Source organism: Eptatretus burgeri, chromosome 12, assembly GCF_056783735.1.
Source record: "Eptatretus burgeri isolate ZD-2024b chromosome 12, Ebu_testis_v1, whole genome shotgun sequence".
In the NCBI taxonomy this organism is placed as follows: Eukaryota; Metazoa; Chordata; class Myxini; order Myxiniformes; family Myxinidae; genus Eptatretus; species Eptatretus burgeri.
The window spans coordinates 20204988-20222696 of NC_140972.1; the positions used below are offsets into that span (position 1 = coordinate 20204988).

General features: G+C 44.5%; 1 protein-coding gene across 8 annotated transcripts in view; it reads right to left on the reverse strand.

Moving 5' to 3' along the window:
• LOC147015207 (janus kinase and microtubule-interacting protein 3-like) overlaps window positions 1-2412 on the reverse strand; it is a 148839-nt gene extending 146427 nt beyond the window's left edge. For 7 of the 8 annotated variants that reach the window (XM_085849761.1, XM_085849760.1, XM_085849765.1 and 4 more), the window contains exon 1: window positions 2252-2412. The gene's annotated coding sequence lies outside the window, so the exon portion shown is untranslated. Of the gene's footprint in view, window positions 1-1928 lie in introns of all 8 variants that reach the window. The other variant, XM_085849759.1, reaches the window with a different exon arrangement.
• Between the last annotated feature and the right edge of the window lie 15297 nt (window positions 2413-17709).

A 17709-nucleotide genomic window follows, 5' to 3' on the forward strand; every position in this document is an offset into this window, starting at 1 on the left:
CTGAGCTGTCTCATCTGGGTTTGATTCCAGACTCATCTATGAAATTGTGTCACTGGTGTTACACATACAGAACAAAACATCAATGCACCAGTATGCACCATCTATCGGGAGGACGTTAAGCCAGAAGACCCGTCTGCAAGCACTGGTCGTCGGTGGACATTTTTTTTTAATCCCATGGTGTCTTTTGTGAATAGTAGGCAAATTATCGGAGATACTGAACAAAATCCAAATTCCTGCACCTTCAATCAAACATCAAGCCAAGCCAGCTGGTTCATGAAATAGCTAGGCCAAAAGCGTTATCTGATTGACCCCAAAAGGTGGGCATAATTGGACCTTTAAATAAAGTACTGTAAGTACAGTATACCTTAAAGGGCAGAGCTCATGGATGCTCGTTTTTGAAATTGCTAGCATTATTTGATAAAGATAATGTGCAAATCATTATATATTTTTTCAATGATAATGTCATTTGAAGTAAATGAAACTTTTTATTCAAAATATCAATTCGTCAAAAATTCCATCATATTTGCACACAAAACTAGAATGGCACTCGGTGGAGCACGTAACTCCACCAGGCTGAAGAGTTTACATTTTGTATCTCACTGATAGGCCAGATATGGATCCAGACCTTAATAAAAATCTAATCAGCTTGTTTTTGTCACCACCTCAACTCATCCACCAAATTTTGTCAAAACTCACCCACAACTTTTTGAGATATCATGCTAAAAATCGTTTTTGGGCTCTATCTATCAAAGATGAAGAATCACGTTAAAAATTCCTGGATTCATCAAGATCGAATCATTTCTTCCTTGTCACACACCCAATCTGTCCACCAAGTTTTGGCTGAATCCGTCCACAACTTTTTGAGATATCCTGCTCACATACAGACAGACAGATAGGGTTGAGAACATAACCTCCGCCCACCTTCAGTGGTGGAGGTAATAAATAAATGAATAAATAAAGTCATTCATAATTACCCAACAAGACGAACTGATATGTACTATTTACAACAAACCAAAACTTCCTTTGCAAACAAAACTAAAATTTATACTGGACTCCCTCAAACCCAATCCCAAAACCCAACCTCATAAAATCCCCAAACTCCAACCCCATTTCCTCCCCAAACCCACCCTCATCAACTCCCCAACCCAAATCCCATCAAATCCTCAAACCCAACTTCATCAACTCCCCACTGCCATGAAATTCCCACACCCAACACTTTTTCGAGCAGGTTACTGTGTCCCGACTTCACCACCTCCTCTTCCCTCTTTCCTGTTTGTTCATTTGCTTGCTTGATGTGGCCTGCCATTGGCCCTACTACCAGCTGCTTCTTTTTCCCGTTTGTCACCCAGCACTGCCATGAGCCTCGATCTTGTATACGTAAGGTAATGTATCATGTCGGGTCAGGAAGAGAATAAGGTGGAGGAAAATAATGAGGGAGAATAGAATGAGAAAGAGGTGAGTCTGGAAGATGAGAGGAATGACGTGTTTAAAAAGATAAAGAACACAAAACGAGACGAAGAAGAGAACGAAACAGGAAGAGAAGAAAGGAAAACGTACCATCTGGCACTTCCTTGTGAATCACAGTACTGCACTGTGAACATATAGTAAGCTGCGTATGCTACTTTGTAGACGAGGTTGAGTACGACATTCCAACTCGACGATATTCGAATCAATCGTTCATTACATGTATCCAGTAGCAAAAGGAACCGTTTTATTAAAATTTAATCTGGGGCTTCACCTGGTCTCATCATCTCGTATACCTGCCACGACCGTGGCCCATCAACCACGTGATCGATTGTCCGTTAAAATCATTTAGAATATTCGAAAATCAATTTGTTATGACTGTACCCTCGTAAGTCGTTTCGAAACATTTCCCCTCCACCTCCTCCCACCGCACCTTTCCCCGATGTCCTCATTCCGATTCGTACCTGGTGCCCGATTTAACGTCCCACGCTCGATTCCAGCACCAAGGACAGCTCTCGTCTTTCGGAGACACCCAGTTCTCCGGCACCCATTTTATCGCGCTCGCAGCTCCAAACAAAGACCCTGAGGCCTGAGGACTCCAAGGACCAGGAGCCGGATTTAAGGAATGAAAAATAAATCCGACATTTCCACCATCCCGTGGACCAGCTCGCGGCTCTGCACGGGTCCCGAGAAATCCCAGACAAAGGCGGAGAGTGCTCGACGCGAACGGTATCGCCAGGAGAAAAGATGGATGATCGAAAGGAAAATCGACCGATGTGACCCTTACCGCGCCCTGGCCGCGTCCGTTTCATTCGAGCGAACGCAGCGATGGTTCCGGCATTGTGAGGCTGAATCTGAGAGGAGTCATCACGGGCGGCGGCGGCGGACGGGCTGCGGCGCTTGTTAGTCCTCGGCAGCCTCTGCCGCAGCTCACGAGCGCCCCCTCACTCGCCCCCACCGCCCAGCCTTCCGGCTCAAAATCCCTCAACCACCCCCCCCCCAGTTACAAATTCCTCATTTCTCCACCCCCCCCCAGTTCCAAATTCCTAATTTCTCCACCCCCCAGTTCCAAATTCCTAATTTCTCCACCCCCCCCCAAACCCCAGCCACAAATCCTTCATTCCTCTCGCCTGTTCGATATTCCTCATCCACCCCTCACTCCAGCTCTAAACCCTCATTCCTCTCCTCCCTCCCATTCTATTCACCAAGTCCTCTCCAAATTCATTATTCCTCGCCCCTTCTCCCCCACTCCAGCTCTAAATCCCTCATCTCCCACCCCCCAGCTCCAAATCCATGCGATGTTGCCCCCCCAAACCCCATCTCGAAATTGCTTGCACTCCACCGACACGTTCAGTCTCAAATCTGTCATTCATTCCCTCGCCAGCTCCAAATCCCCCCCCCCTTCACCTGTCATTCGTTCCCTCCCCAACAAAACCCCCTTCCAATTAGAAATCTCTCACCACCCCATTTCAAATCCCTCATTCTTCCTCCCACCATCTCCAGATCTCTCATGCCCCCCCCCCTCCTCAGTCACCAATTCCTCATTCCTCTCCTCCCCTGCTACAAATCATTCATGCTCGTTGCACACTCTCAGACATAAATCCCCCACCCCTCCCCCAACCCTCCACGAGCTCCAAATCCTTAATTCCTCCCCTCTTCACTCCAAATTCCTTAATTATCCTCCCCACCCCTTTCCAACTGGCTCCAAATTATTCATGCCTTCCCACAACCTCTGTTCAAATCCTTCATGCTTCAAGATAATGAACAGTATCGACAAAATCCGTGCAGAATACCCTTTATCAGCACAATGGACACTGATATGACAAGAGAGCACAGTTTAACAGTAATGAATAGGAGAGTAAGGACATTATTAAGGTACGGAGGATCTTTCACTCAAAGAGTGCTACATGCATGGAATGGTCTCCTGCAAGGGTCGTGGCAGTGGAATCAGTGGACAGTTTTAATATTGAGTTGGATCGGTAGTATGTGGAAGGAGTAGGGATGGCAGGTACTATGTTCGAATGATTGCTCAGGCTTGATGGGTCGAATGGTCTCCTCCTATGTTGAAGTTCCTTGGTGGATTCTTGTAAATCTGGAGACCCTTTAATCACCACTTTTTCAATACAAAGTTCAATCATCACCCGTTCAGTGGTGCAAGATTTCTAACTGGGGGGGGGGGGGCGAGGGAGGCTGGGGAGTCAGGAGTGGGTGGAAAAACATCCGGGTCTCCCCCTGTTTCATAGTACAAAGTTTGCCGCCCCATAGTCCATTTAATTTATAGTGATCTACTTGACAGACAATGTAGGACGTCCCTCCCTCCCCCAAAGAAAATTTCAGATGCGTCCATGTTCACGTTGCTTTTCTCATGGACAACGACCTTAATGCCCCTCTTTCAATCCGGGTTTGATACACATGCAAACTGTTGCTGCTCCACAACTGTCACGAGCCAGAAAGCACTCTTTTCAGATGGGACATGAGGTTCTTCATCATGAGTAAAAAAAAAGTTGCACAAAGCATTTTCTTGATTATTATTTAAATTCAATTAACTCGTGTCCATCCATGAAATGTTATGGACCATATATTGTTGTAGTGCTGGGTCTGGGTGGCGAGCACGACCGCTAGGGGGAGCAGTGGAGTCGGCTCCACCGAACAACAGGAATTTAGGTCGTACCTTTCAGATAAATCTGAAAGGTCATGGGTCTCTAATCGGACCGAAGATCGCCGATAGGTCGACCACGTGGGATAGGGTCGATTGCCAATTTCAATATACCTAAATACCCACGCAGTCTAACTACCGGGGAACCACACCCTCGGCCGACTCTGTCTGATCCGAGTCGCAGGTAATGGCTCAGATCCGGCTTAACCGAGCGGAGTTACCAGAGCCGCGCCGGACCAAATGAACAATTTGCTGCTTCGCTATTTTCCAACACGCTCCATGCTAAGCCAATGAAAGAAACACAGAAACGAGCTGCTACATTCAACAAAAAGGGGGGTATTTATTTCTCACAATAATTGGGGAGGGGAACACACAGAGCAGAGTTATCCGAATATGAAAATGTAATGTACAAGGAACACAGGCACTTAACAGTTTCTACTTGTCAGACGGGGCCCACGGACACGGACACAGACAGACACACACACACACACACACACACACACACACACACACACACACACACACACACACACACACACACACACACATACCCAGAAAATGGACCTCAGTGGGTCTTCAATCAGTAGAGCCGGGCCGGGGAACCTGTCCCGCCTCGTGCAGTCACACCGACCCGAACCTCCATGGGGGGGTCTCGAACCCATGACTTTGGCGTTGCCAGCACCAAGACTGCAGATCGCTATCTCCACGATCTCAGTCTCTTCACGCTCGTCCCGACAACCACTCTCCTCCTCTTTAGGAGGGAGGGGCTTCTTCTCCTGGCCACTCGCCTCCTGATTGGTCAGACCCATCGAGCGATTCCCTGGCCATCTCTCATTGGACAGAACCACCGTAGGCGGGGCAACTCCCACCCTTCTGGGTGGAGTCTCGATGGGAAGCGTTTGTTGCTCCGCCTACCTCCTCACCTCCAACCACATGTGTAATGGCGATGGCATTGTGTGGGAGACGGGGCAGGGGAGATGCCCACTCCTTGCCGATTGGCCAAAGAGGGATGCCATGCCCATGTTGAACTCCGCCCACGCACGCGCTCACTCACCGGCAAGCACGCGAAGAATGCCGTGAGCAGAGTGTTGTTGTTGTGAAAGCTAAGATGGGCGTTGTTGTCGGTGTTGTAAGTGATGTAAAAAATCCTAACTATAAAATAACTCCGCAGCGCACGTACAATTAATTCCCATTAGACTAGGGACAGGACCCTAACTAGAAACACGTACTTACCGATATAACTGATCTATAGGACCTGGCTGTTGTGTGCAGTAAGCTTCCAAATTCGTAACAATAGGTTTATTAAGGCCCGGTCACACCTTGACGTTTTAGCCAACGTATGCCGATTTTTGATTTTTTTTTCTAAAACGCTGGCACACGTTGAATACGTTATGGGTAAGTTTTGATAACATTGAGAGCACGCTGAAAAACACTGCCATACGTCGTAGTACGTTGGCTTTAAACGTTGTACTTTTTGGTTGTCCTCAAATTTTTTCATGCTTGAAATTTCACGACGTATGACTCACACGTTCCGCTACGCTGGCCACAGGTTGTATGCACGGTCTGCGATCGTTGACAGACGTCAACACATGCTACTTGTAAGTTAATCATAAGTTGAGACACGCCGAGGTAATGTTTAGCGTACCCGAAACTTGTTTCTAACCTATGATTAACGTGTTGTTGGCACGTTACGCGATCGTTGCCACACATCGACAGACGTTACTTTTAAGTTACTCATAGGCTGAAAGACGTCGGTATAATGGATCGTCCTTGCGTCAGCGTCCACGTCCACGGCCAGGACACTTATTTGCAGCATTCTTCAAACTTTTCTTCGGCATGACGAGGATGTTCACACTTCGATGTCTAGCTTGGCTATGATTCCAATTGTCCATCGGCAGCGTCGATTTAAAATAGTCGAGTTTGAGCGTTTTAACACGTTCAGAAGAAACGCTTCAAATTTCCAAACCCCAGCGTCAAAAAACAAAGGCGAGTGACAGCAATTTAAATCGTTCATTGTAAACAATGAAAATAGCTGAGTGGTACCGTTTAAAAGTCGTTGAGTGTAAAAAAATCCAATTGTTGAGCGCAAGCGTCTACTTTCAATAGTGGGGTTTGAGCGATTTAGCACGTTCAATAGAAACGATTAAAATTTCCGAGCACCAGCGTCAAAAAACAAAGGTGAGTGACAGCAATTTAAATCATTCATTGTAAATAATGAAAATAACTGAGTGGTACTGTTTAAAAGTCGTTGAGTGTAAAAAAAATCCAATTGTTGAGCGCAAGTGTCTACTTTCAATAGTGGAGATGCAGCCATTTAAATCATTGAGTGGCAGCCTATGAATAGCAAACCCCACGTCACCGGCAAAGATAAACTGCCGCATGATATGGATAAGTTAGGCTATCGTTGGGCATAGTTTGTGAACGCCGGCTACACGATAATTATTCGTTGGTATACCGTATCTATAAGTAATCGAAGCGCTCTATGCACATTATTAGTTCATTGTGCATTTGTCCAACCCGTTATGAATAGACCTAAATCGTAAAAACAAGCCCTAGCTCATTGTTGAAAAAGCCCCATAAAAAATTAGCCGCGAAGAACTTCGAACAATGGTGCAAAGATGTCTCCTACCCGTGGACACGCGGACGCAAGGAGGATCCATCATAACCCACACCCTCCCCCTCACACTCACCTACTACTGCCAACATGAACAAACTACGACTAATACTAATACTAATACTAATACCGCTGACATGGACATCGACTCAAAAAGGACTTGAAAACACTGTTGGGTTCCCCTTTTATGAACACCATTTTTATATACCAATTCCCAAAATCGCTGGGAATACGTCTTTATATGGCAGTTGTAAGTTAGAAACACGTTAATTTTTTTTTTTTGTCGACCGGAAGACGTCATTGGAATACGTCTACATACGTCAATGTGTGTTGGGACTACGTAAAGAATTGGTTCAAAGCACGTAAAACATAAGTTAGAAATAAGTTTCGCGTAAAAAAGACATTACCGCGACGTGTTTCGACTTATGAGTAGCTTATAAGTAGCCTTTGTGGACGTGTGTAATCGTCCGCATATCGTGTGTACAACTTATCCCCATCGCATGCGGAACGTGTGTCATACACCAAGTACGTCGTAAAATTTTGAACATGTTTAAAATTTCTTGACGTACTCTACTTACTACGACGTATGATAGCGTACTTTAGCGTTGTACTCACGTATACCAAACTTACTCATACCGTATTTGACGTGCCCCAACGTTTTAGACACATTTTTCTTAGGTCGGCATACGCTGGCAAGATCGCCAAGGTGTGACCGCGATGTTGACACTTCCATTTCTACGGCAGTTATGATTCGAATCGTTGTGAGTCAGCCTTTTAATAGGCTATGTCACGACATCGTCGGCGATGCTTGCAACGCGCTATGCCTAAGTTAGACTATCGTTGGGCATCGGTTGTGTAGGCCGACAACAGGTTCAGCATTCGTTGGTATAAGTTATCGATAAGACAACGAAACGTTCTGTGTCCGTTACTAATGCGTTATACATTAGACCAAGTCGCTATGAATACGTCCGAATCTTTAAAAAAAAACATCAAAAGTTCAACGTAAGCCAGCGTTTTACATACATTTTAATACGTTGCCATCGCTGGCTAAAACGTCAAGGTGTGACCGGGCCTTTAGAACAAGACAAAATAGGTATCATTTTGTTCCTTAAGATGTCTGCTTAATGAAAAGTGATGTTGTACTCGTGAAATCTCCTGCTGACATGGCATATGAACCCCTTGCATCCGGAAACATTGAAAATATGGAAATAGAAGAAAATATAACAAATCTATTTCCCGCATTGGTTTTTATTCTTACTGAATGGTAGAAACACTCAAAACACTCACATATATGCTGTTCTGATGTACTTGAGCAACTGTTTTTGTGCTACGAACTATGTTAATCCTTTAACCCCCCCTCCCCCCCCCCCCATTCCAGCACTTTACCCTCAACACTTGAACACAGCTCTGATTTACTGCTCCAGCAGAGCCGATAATTTTGTCATAGCATGTTGTCAGGTACTTCACACAGGAATTGTATGTTCCCAATAATACATAATCAAGATTACAAGTGAATTTAACTCTTTATGTATCGTGAAATACGTTAAGCTTTATCAAGACAACATGAGATAGTCCATTTTTCAGGATCGGAAATCACTGTCAGGTTTAGGACAACCTCTCACTTTCTCTCCAGGGCTTTGCCTTTTACCACAATGGGATTAGTACATTATTCACCTACAGATCAACTTGCATAATTAATGGTCCTATATTCAGGCTTAATATCCTTCAGTACAAAACAAGAAGAATGATTACCAGCACCCAAATCATCAGAAAAGGGATCTTAGGTATCTCCACCATCTGTTTCACCTTCCATCTCCTCTGGCTTCCTGTTGAATGGATTACTGCAGTCTGACCTACAGGAGCAGATCTGTATGCACTCCAGACCTGCTTGCAAGCATTGGCATTTCAGACCTTCGCAGTTCTTGTCCGTACAATACAAATGTGTAACATCCCTTACTTCAGCAGGAGCAGATTCATTCATGTCGAAGACAGGTCGAAGTCCATTCACATTGTCCATATGCCATCCATGACCGACAGGACCCGCGATTTCTGGCCTAGCAATATGACTCTGACACCATATGGTCTGATATCGGGCACGAAGGGAGTGTTGCTTGTAGGCGTCTTCCATGGGAGGCAGTTGCGAGGCTGGTTTGTCTGTGGTAGTGGCAAGGTGATAGCGCAAATCATTCAATGATGCTTGTTTTTTTTTTGCTTTCTTTCCATTCATTCGCAAGGCAAAGTCCATTGCAGATGATGTGAATGACTTCATCCTGGAGGTTCCGTAAACCTTTCAGTGCTTCGGCATTTTCCATGAGGACTGAAAAGGCGGTCTTCTTTCCCATCCGGTACATGGAAGATGTACTGTCACAACCAGACAGTGCATGGATTGCGGGTAGGACGTTGCACACATCTTGACCAAGTGTTCGAGCTATTTCATGGACCGGGATGTAGCGTTCTCTTGAAATGTCTTTTCCAGAATGTCCACAATGCATGAAGACCTCACTAGACAACATCCCTCAACTCCAGTAGTAGAGTAACACCACTAAGACATCAGTGTCATCACATCTCAAGATGATTCTTGAGTGATGGGTTGACAAGTTCACTGCATGCAATAGAAGGCGAGTGTCCGCTTCCTCATGGGTACACTTCAGATCATGGATGTCTGACACACCGTCTTCATTTACCTCTCTCACTAGTTCACCCTCTTTGAATCCTCCAGCTAAAATGACTGATTTTCCCGCAGGCAACAACTCACTACCATTCGTGCAAACATAATCAAAGATGAATGCTGCAAGACCTGCCTTGTTTGCTGCTGACTTCAGAAAGCATCCTTCGTTGGGAACATTCCTGTTACCCTGTATCAGGATGACACTCCCGGCATCTGAGGTTCCACGACGCTCCCTCTCTGACGACTTGATGCTAAGCTCCTGGTCATATCTATCAAACACTATAGTCACTACATCAACATCCATATCTCTATTGTTCAAAATCCTGATGAGTCTCTTCAGTAAAAGCTTTCCAACATCATCGAAGGTTTTGAAATGGTTGTCATTTAGACCCTGGATCATGGCCATGCCATCAATGAGGTAGGCATCTGTGTTTACAGATGCTGGTGAAAGAACTACAATCTCGGGCCCATTCTGTTCAAGTTTGTCAGCAAGATCCCACTTCTTCGTCTTCCTCATTTTGCCATCATCATGAAACATGGACGTGGGTACCCCTGCTAACTCATGCTGCAGGACTTCACACATGTCGATTTGACGGTATTTTGACACTGCAAGCAACCTCCGAAACAGCACCTCTGTGTCAATCAACAGCTTCCTATCTTTGTCATTCTTGAGACATACTTTCATTGAAGCGAAAGTTGCAAGCGGTGTTTTATGGATTGGCTCCCAGAAACCTGTAGATCTCTCTACCATTCTCTCTTTGACAAAATTCTCCATCATGGATTTCCTGTTTTCGGGACCTTCTGTCAACGACTTCTCTACTTTCTCAGTTGCGACTTGGCCAGTGGTAAGGTTCACCGGTTTTTCCAACTGAAGTTGGAAAAAAAGAATGGTTGATGGAAAGCGAGCATCCATGGCAAACTGTGGTTTTTAAAAGTTTTAGGTCAGAGATGCGATTTAACACAATTCTTGATGGATGCAATGAAGGCGAATTCAGAGCATGGAGAGAAGAAGCGCTGTAATAGTTGGATTTTTTAGGCAAGGAATGAAGGAGAGGTCGAAATGAGAGCAGTCTGTTAAAATAGCAGAAGAGAAGTGCATTGTGAAACAGTAAAGAGTACCACATGTGTGAGAGAGGAAGATGAAGCATTATAAGATTGTTTTTGTTGTTAATATTAATGTATGAGAGAGTTCAACAGATTAGGTTATGGAAGTGTAAAAAAAAAAGAAATCGAGGAAGACGAGGAGGAAGTTAAGAGGAAGAAGAAGTAGCAGAATCGGGAGAAGGTGAGCGTGTTGTTGTTGTTGTTGGGTATATATATTTTTTTTTTTTTTTTTTTTTTTTTTTTGAGATAAGAAAGAGATTAGTTGGGAGAATGGGGGATGTTTGGAAAGTGGGGAGGATGAAAATTGAAGGTAATGGGGAGGATAGAAATTGAAGGTAATGGGGAGAAAAAACAAACAAAAAAAAAACGATCGAACACCGAGTGGAACCGGTAGGCCTCAAACCTAGGACTAGGCCTCAAACACCAAGTAAGAACGTCGACATAAATACTCACAAAATAGCACGATTTTTGAAACAAAACCGAACTAGGAACACACATTAACATGTAGGTGAGAAAATTAAACAGTTAAAACGGGACAAATAACAACCGGAACTTAACTTTGAGAATGTCAGCAGGGAGCCCCGAAGGAGACCTCTTGCCGCTCAAAACCGGAACCGGAAGTTTACTGAAGCTGGAACTGAATCAAGGTCGAACGGATTCTGGCATTGATCAGAAATATACCCCTTTATCCTGGAAACATCATTTTGGTCTTTGCTTTTTCGGGCTGCACAAAGTTCTTCATGGCCCTTCTTGGACTTTGTAGTCTGGTACATCGACTTGAAGCACTGGGAATACTCGTCAGTCACATATCTAGTGATGAGCCAACGCAGCAGTGCACCTTTCCTCAGGGTGAAATTGACCACACCACCTCTGCTTTTTGCTTCACGGTTGATACTCTGTTCCAAGGCTTGGTCAGTCGGGACGCAGTTGAAACTGTTTTCTGACCGTCTCACGACAAAACCACCGCTCATCAAGAAAGAGAACATATCGGGGACAGTCTCTTCCAAATCCATCATTTCTGCAAGGTAAATTGAGGTATAGCATGCATAATTGATTCGTCCAGTAAGGAAGAAATAGGGAATCACCTCCTCAACTGCTTCCAGGTGGAGTTCAAAATCTTCCTCACGATCAGCTCTGATAAGTTTCAAAAGGATCTCTCCAATGCGCAAGAAGTTTAACCAGAAGCGGAAGGTGGACGATTGTTCTTTCCCAGTGGTTTTGAATGCCTCCTCGATTGTTTCAAGGACAGTGGACGGGATTTGTATTGCCTCGCAGATGGCGGAACATGCCTCAGGTGACTTCACTCTGAAGGCATTGTCCAATTCTTTGATGAGACGCTGAGTGCCATCATCAAACCACGGTAGACGGTTCTTAGTCGCAAACTCCTCCGCGGAAGACAGGAAATTGTGTGCCATGGCTTCATGAACAAGTCTGATGCCACGTAGACCTTTGCTGTATCGTTTGCTTTGCAACATGGATGATGTGGTTCCATCTGCATCGATATCGGATGCCGTCAACATCTGGTGCAAGCCCCCATCCCCAAACAATTTCCCAATGCTAGCAATGAGTGTCATCGTAAGATGCATTACACCAAGTCTCATGGTCACTCTCCCATCCAAAGGCCCCGGTTTTGCCCAAAGGATCTGCTGTGCTTTGCCATCGATTGCCATGTCTGCCGTTACCAGAATGTGGTTTTGATCCAGTACACTAGCCAGGCGAACTAATCTCAGAAGGCTGGTATAAATGGTAGAGTAATCTGAAGGTGGAGCATTGATGAATGGTAGGTACCTAATTCTAGCCTGGGGGACAACCCTTGTGGTAACTAGGGAATTGAATCCTCCCCACGCGGGAGTATTTGCACCTTCAGCTGCACTGGCTTGAGCCATTAACCAAATCAAATCTTTCATCACAGCCCTGGACTTATCATTTGATTCTTTGGGATCCCATCTCACTTTGGGTTCTGGTTTCTTGTGAGGCTTGCTGTAACGTTGAATTTCATCCTCCTCACCGGCGTCAGCACCAAGAGATTTCCTGTTAGACTTCAAAATTGATGGTTGGTCTTCCTTTGCTGGTGACCGTTGATAGACTACTATGGCCATGGCATGGGTTGTGTTTTTCCCATCTATTCTCTCTCCATTTCGATCAAAATTGTCTGTTGCAGCATCAACTGTGGTGTGAACATTACCAGGTTCAAAGGGTGACAGGTCCTTTGGAACATACAGCCCTACCAGAGAGGACAACTGGTCCTCTGCAATTGAAGTGAGGAACTTTCGAATCTCGTCATAACTAATTGAATGGCCTGATGAATTCAAGTCATCAATAAGCTTCTTACTCCCATGCTCATGGTGCATCCTAAGTCCCAGGGAGAATGTGATAGGTGTCCCAGTTCTTACATCCCAGCGAAATCAAGTTATGGCAAATTGCAAGGACTTTGAAAGCAATCTTGCTCAAATCTGCGACTGATTCAAATGTGACTGCCCCATCAAAATCCCTTTGGGATGTACACCACGCAATGAAATCATAAAGGGGGTTTGGGACAAAGGCTTTAGCTTCAATCAAGTTGGTCTTCCCACTGGGGTCAGACCCTTCAGACTGGAAAGTAAGACCTGAAATCAAATTGCGAATAATACCAGCAGCCCTGTGCAAAACAACCGTGTCATTCTCTGAACTCCGAGCCACCGATTCTAGTTCACATTCACCAACATCATTGGCATGCACTTGTAACTGCACAACCTGCCGTAGTGCATCTCCAATACTAATGTCACTACGGCAAACAAGGTCTGATTTCCCAGGTTGTGAAATGAATGAATGTCCTTCACCAAAATGATTCATCAGCTTCATTTTTAAGTTCCGAACTGAAGGCCTGTTACCACTCTCAAGTTCCTTCGAAATGTTAGATAGTTGTTCATGCAGGGCGGACAACGTTGTAATGATCGGTTGAGTCGTCGACAGGACAGTGGATTCCATCTCCTCACAAAAGACGATTGAACGCTACGTCATCATCAGGCTGTTCATGAGCGTTTTGCATCTTTCATTTTGCAGCTTTGATGATGTAGTCACTGATGTAATGCGAGTGACAGGAGCGATGGTACTTTGCATCCATTGCGAAGAGGTCAGGGTATGCCAGCATACGCATCTTGATTTCTTCATCGTTACGTTCAATTGCGGCATCTAGAACACGATGCCGCGTTGGTTCACCAGTACCAACTGCTATTTCCGTCAACTTCTCCTTCCGCTCATATGATGACCCACGGACGAAGCAATCAGTTCTTACATTAAACTTTGAAGTATCCAACTGCCTAAGCCTGGGTAGACTAGGTAGCGTTTCATTCTTGTCATCAGATACAGCTGCGCGTTTTCGAGCACAACAAACGTTCCTCTTTGCGTTGTAGTTCGCTCTGCACTTTTGGTGATATCTGATCTTAATGTTTTTATTTAGAATGTCATCAGCAATGGGTGAGAGTCGAGTGAAAACATCATCTTGGCGATTGTTCGCAACACTGAGGATTGATTTAAGCCCGTCTATTGTAGGGTTGGCCACAACTGGATTATCACCTCGTACCTTCGTCAAAGAACCCTCACAGAAGATACAGCGGTCTTCATAACTGTTGTTCTTCTTCTTTGCAGGGGGTTCCTCAGCAGGCTCCATTGTGCAAAAGCTGCAAAATAAAATGGGGGGACTATTCAAAACCATGTACGGAAGCTGTCCCATCCCAACATTTTTTTCCTTGTACATTTACAGTGCGGTACATTTATCAATAAATTAGCGGGTTGCCGTAACATGTAGTTACTGCTATTCACAACAGATGTCTCTACTGAGGTGATCAGAAATTATCAGTATATGGGTATTGTTTTTAAGCAGATAAGGAAAAGGGGAAAGGTAATTCACAATCAGCAAACTTGTAACCTGGCCTTGGCCCCGAAGGGGTTAAGTACCGGGAGCCAGAGTCTTGAAGTGTGCATGTTATTCTGACTCAATTGGCATACCATAGAATGAAAGTGAAAGTACATGTATGTCAAAACCATGCTTTTTTTTCAAAAACATCATTCCACTCTCTCCTCATTTGAAATGTTGTATAGAGATTTACCTTTGCCTCCCCTTTGTTAGGGTTAGGGTTAGGTTAGAGAACAGGAAATCCTACTTTGTAAGACAATTCATTGCCATTGTTGACTGTTTAGTCATGAATGGTTTCAACTCGTTGTTTTTCAAAAGAATGAAAGCTGGTAGTGACATCTATACCCAGGCTTGGTCATCTACCATATTCTATGGGAGGCAACTTCAACAAAAAAAATCAAGGAATCTCAGAAGATGAAAACTATTTTTTTTAATCTTCCCGTAATAGGGGCTGAAGGGTCAACGCAGGGTTTTTATACTCTATATTTGTGACTCTACATTTGGATGGAAATTGCTTCAAAAAAATTAAGAATCAAAAGAAAATGGTCTAAACAACACTTTTTTTTTAAACATGGATAGAGCAAATCCGAACACAAGCGACAAACTTTTCATGAATTTTCTTGAAATTTTCATGTTTTTCATGTATGCCGCAAGTAAGGAGTTAATACGCCATGTCAGCACGAGATTTCACGAGTACAACATCATTTTTCTTTAAGCAGAGATCCAAATGAACAAAATGATACCTAATTTGTCTTGTTCTAAAGTTGTGCAAGCTATCTCCATTTTTAGGGCCCTTTTTGGAACTCTGCCACGACACTATTACTCCTATCTCCAAATCCTCCATTATTATGAAGTTGTTGCAGCCACCTGGGTCAGTACTGCTGCCTCTTTTAGGAGTCTTTAAGAAAATATTGCACCAGTATTGTTGGTTATGTTTGCAGCAGTCCCTGTTTTCTATAATGTTGTGCATCTTGCTTGGGAAGTGAACCTGTGTGCAACTGGAAAGTGGGCTTGTGAGCAACCAGAAGGTGGGCTTGTGTGTAACCGGAAGGTGGGCCTGTGAGCAACCGAAAGGTGGGCCTGTGAGCAACCGGAAGGTGGGCCTGTGAGCAACCGAAAGGTGGGCCTGTGAGCAACCGAAAGGTGGGCCTGTGAGCAACCGAAAGGTGGGCCTGTGAGCAACCGAAAGGTGGGCCTGTGAGCAACCGGAAGGTGGGCCTGTGAGCAACCGAAAGGTGGGCCTGTGAGCAACCGGAAGGTGGGCATGTGTGCAACCAGAAGGTGAGCCTGTGTGTGCCAAGGAGCCTTGGATCTTTCAGCTGTTCTGCGTTGTATCCTAAAGGTATGGTCCATTCAAGTTGGTTCCTATGGCTTTTGTGATATGTTGACAACAACCTCCTTCATCACAACGGAGGCATTTCTCACCATGATGACAATGTAATGGCGGATAAGAAACTATCTCCATTTCTGGAAAACTGCATTGTTTTCATCTGGTATGGCTTATCCACATGACCTAGCAAAATTAGTCAAACAAAGATATGGCACTGCATTACATTCATGTTCCTTATCAACCCGAAAAATCTCAAGCATTAGACTCACTACTTCATGACATCCACTCAACTCTGGATGTTAAGGTAATGTATTCTGCCATACCTCACCATAATGGCCCGAACCACAAGTCATTTCTCACAAAGACCTCCTACTCTCCCAAGAAAGCCAATTTCCAACGATCAACAATCAAGTCATGTCATCTATGTGCCTTGCAGTTGCAGCAAGTTGATTGCCATCTCAAAGAGATGGAGATGGGCCAGGCATCTGCCTGAGGGATGGTCAGACAGAGGCCTCTGGAGCACCGACAGAAAGTGGACGCGGCAACATGCTGCTCCGGTGCAAGCTCCCATGCATGACCTAGCCTCCATGTCAACAAGCAGGAAGATCAGACCATTAACATTTTCTTTGTGAGTGCATCTACCTACCTGACTGGGATTGTCAATAAATAGATAAAGCTCAAAAAGTTTCCAACATACTCGATGACTCAGAAGATTATGTCAAGGCTGGCATTTACACTTCAGCCATCGAACCTGATCCACAACCAGATGAGTGTGCACCAGCAATCAGAATTTGAGTATGCCAATTCCAATATGTGATGACAATTTTTTTTTTAAAAATCACTTAATCATCCGGATACCCTCTTTATGTTATTTTTTTCAAAATGGCTGCCAGCTTTTAGATTCAAAATGGCCACTGACATTTTAATTGTTCTTCTTCATGCATGTGGCAGCTTGGCTGTTGGGTAGCTATCATTTTGTTGGGGTACAACTCTGCCACTGATGCTGCGCCCCTATACCAGTACACTGGTACTCAATTCACCAACCTCAGAAGGGTGACAGGCTGAATCAACCCCACCTGGTGTTAATTCAGCAGCCAACAGGGCTTAAACTGAGGACCCTAAGATCCCATCTTTCTATTTAGATCTACAGTAACATTTAATACAAAGATTTACATATGTGGGATGTGGACTCACCAGTGCTCCCTGGTCCGACTACCCATGAGCGAAATAGGAGAAAACATCACGTAGCGAGTGTCGCTCATTGAGAACTGTTCCTGCATATCACGGCTTCAGGACTCAAAGTTGTCGTCCGAATTTGCAAACAGATGAAAATTATCTTCAAAAATGAAGGTTAAATCATGAAAATGATTCGTCGCGTTCACGCAATTCGTTTACATTGTACATTAGTTGTGCAATTTACTAGTTTTAAAACCAGTCATATTTTCCATCCTTTTACTCGGAAGTGTGCACTAAATTTTACTGCAGCTGCTGCGATGGAACTTATGTATGTAGACATCAGTGTGACCACACAGATCAGTGTGGCTCGCAAGTCACACACGGAAACAGAGAGCAGCAGTGCAGCTCTCGGTGCTGTGGCTCGGTAGAACCTATAAAAACTCAATGTCGACATCAGGAAAATGATCGATTCAAAGAATAGTTCAAGAGTCATACATGAAGATATGGGTTTTTTTCGCGATGTTTGACGAAGTAATCTGTACCAATAAAAGGCAATGCGTGCGTGCGTGTGTCAGTGTGTCTCCTCCATAACTCCAAAACTATAAAACCTAGCAGCCTGAAACTTTTCATGCATTCTAAGAAAACTCCAAGGAAGTGCGAGAGTGAAAATTCAGTGTTTGGCTTAATTAAAACACCCCTTTTGAAGATAATTTAGGGGGTGCTCAATGCTCATCACAAAAAATGGTACGGTCCGTGTGGGTCACATCACATGGTATGGTCCGTGTGGGTCTGGAGGGAGTAC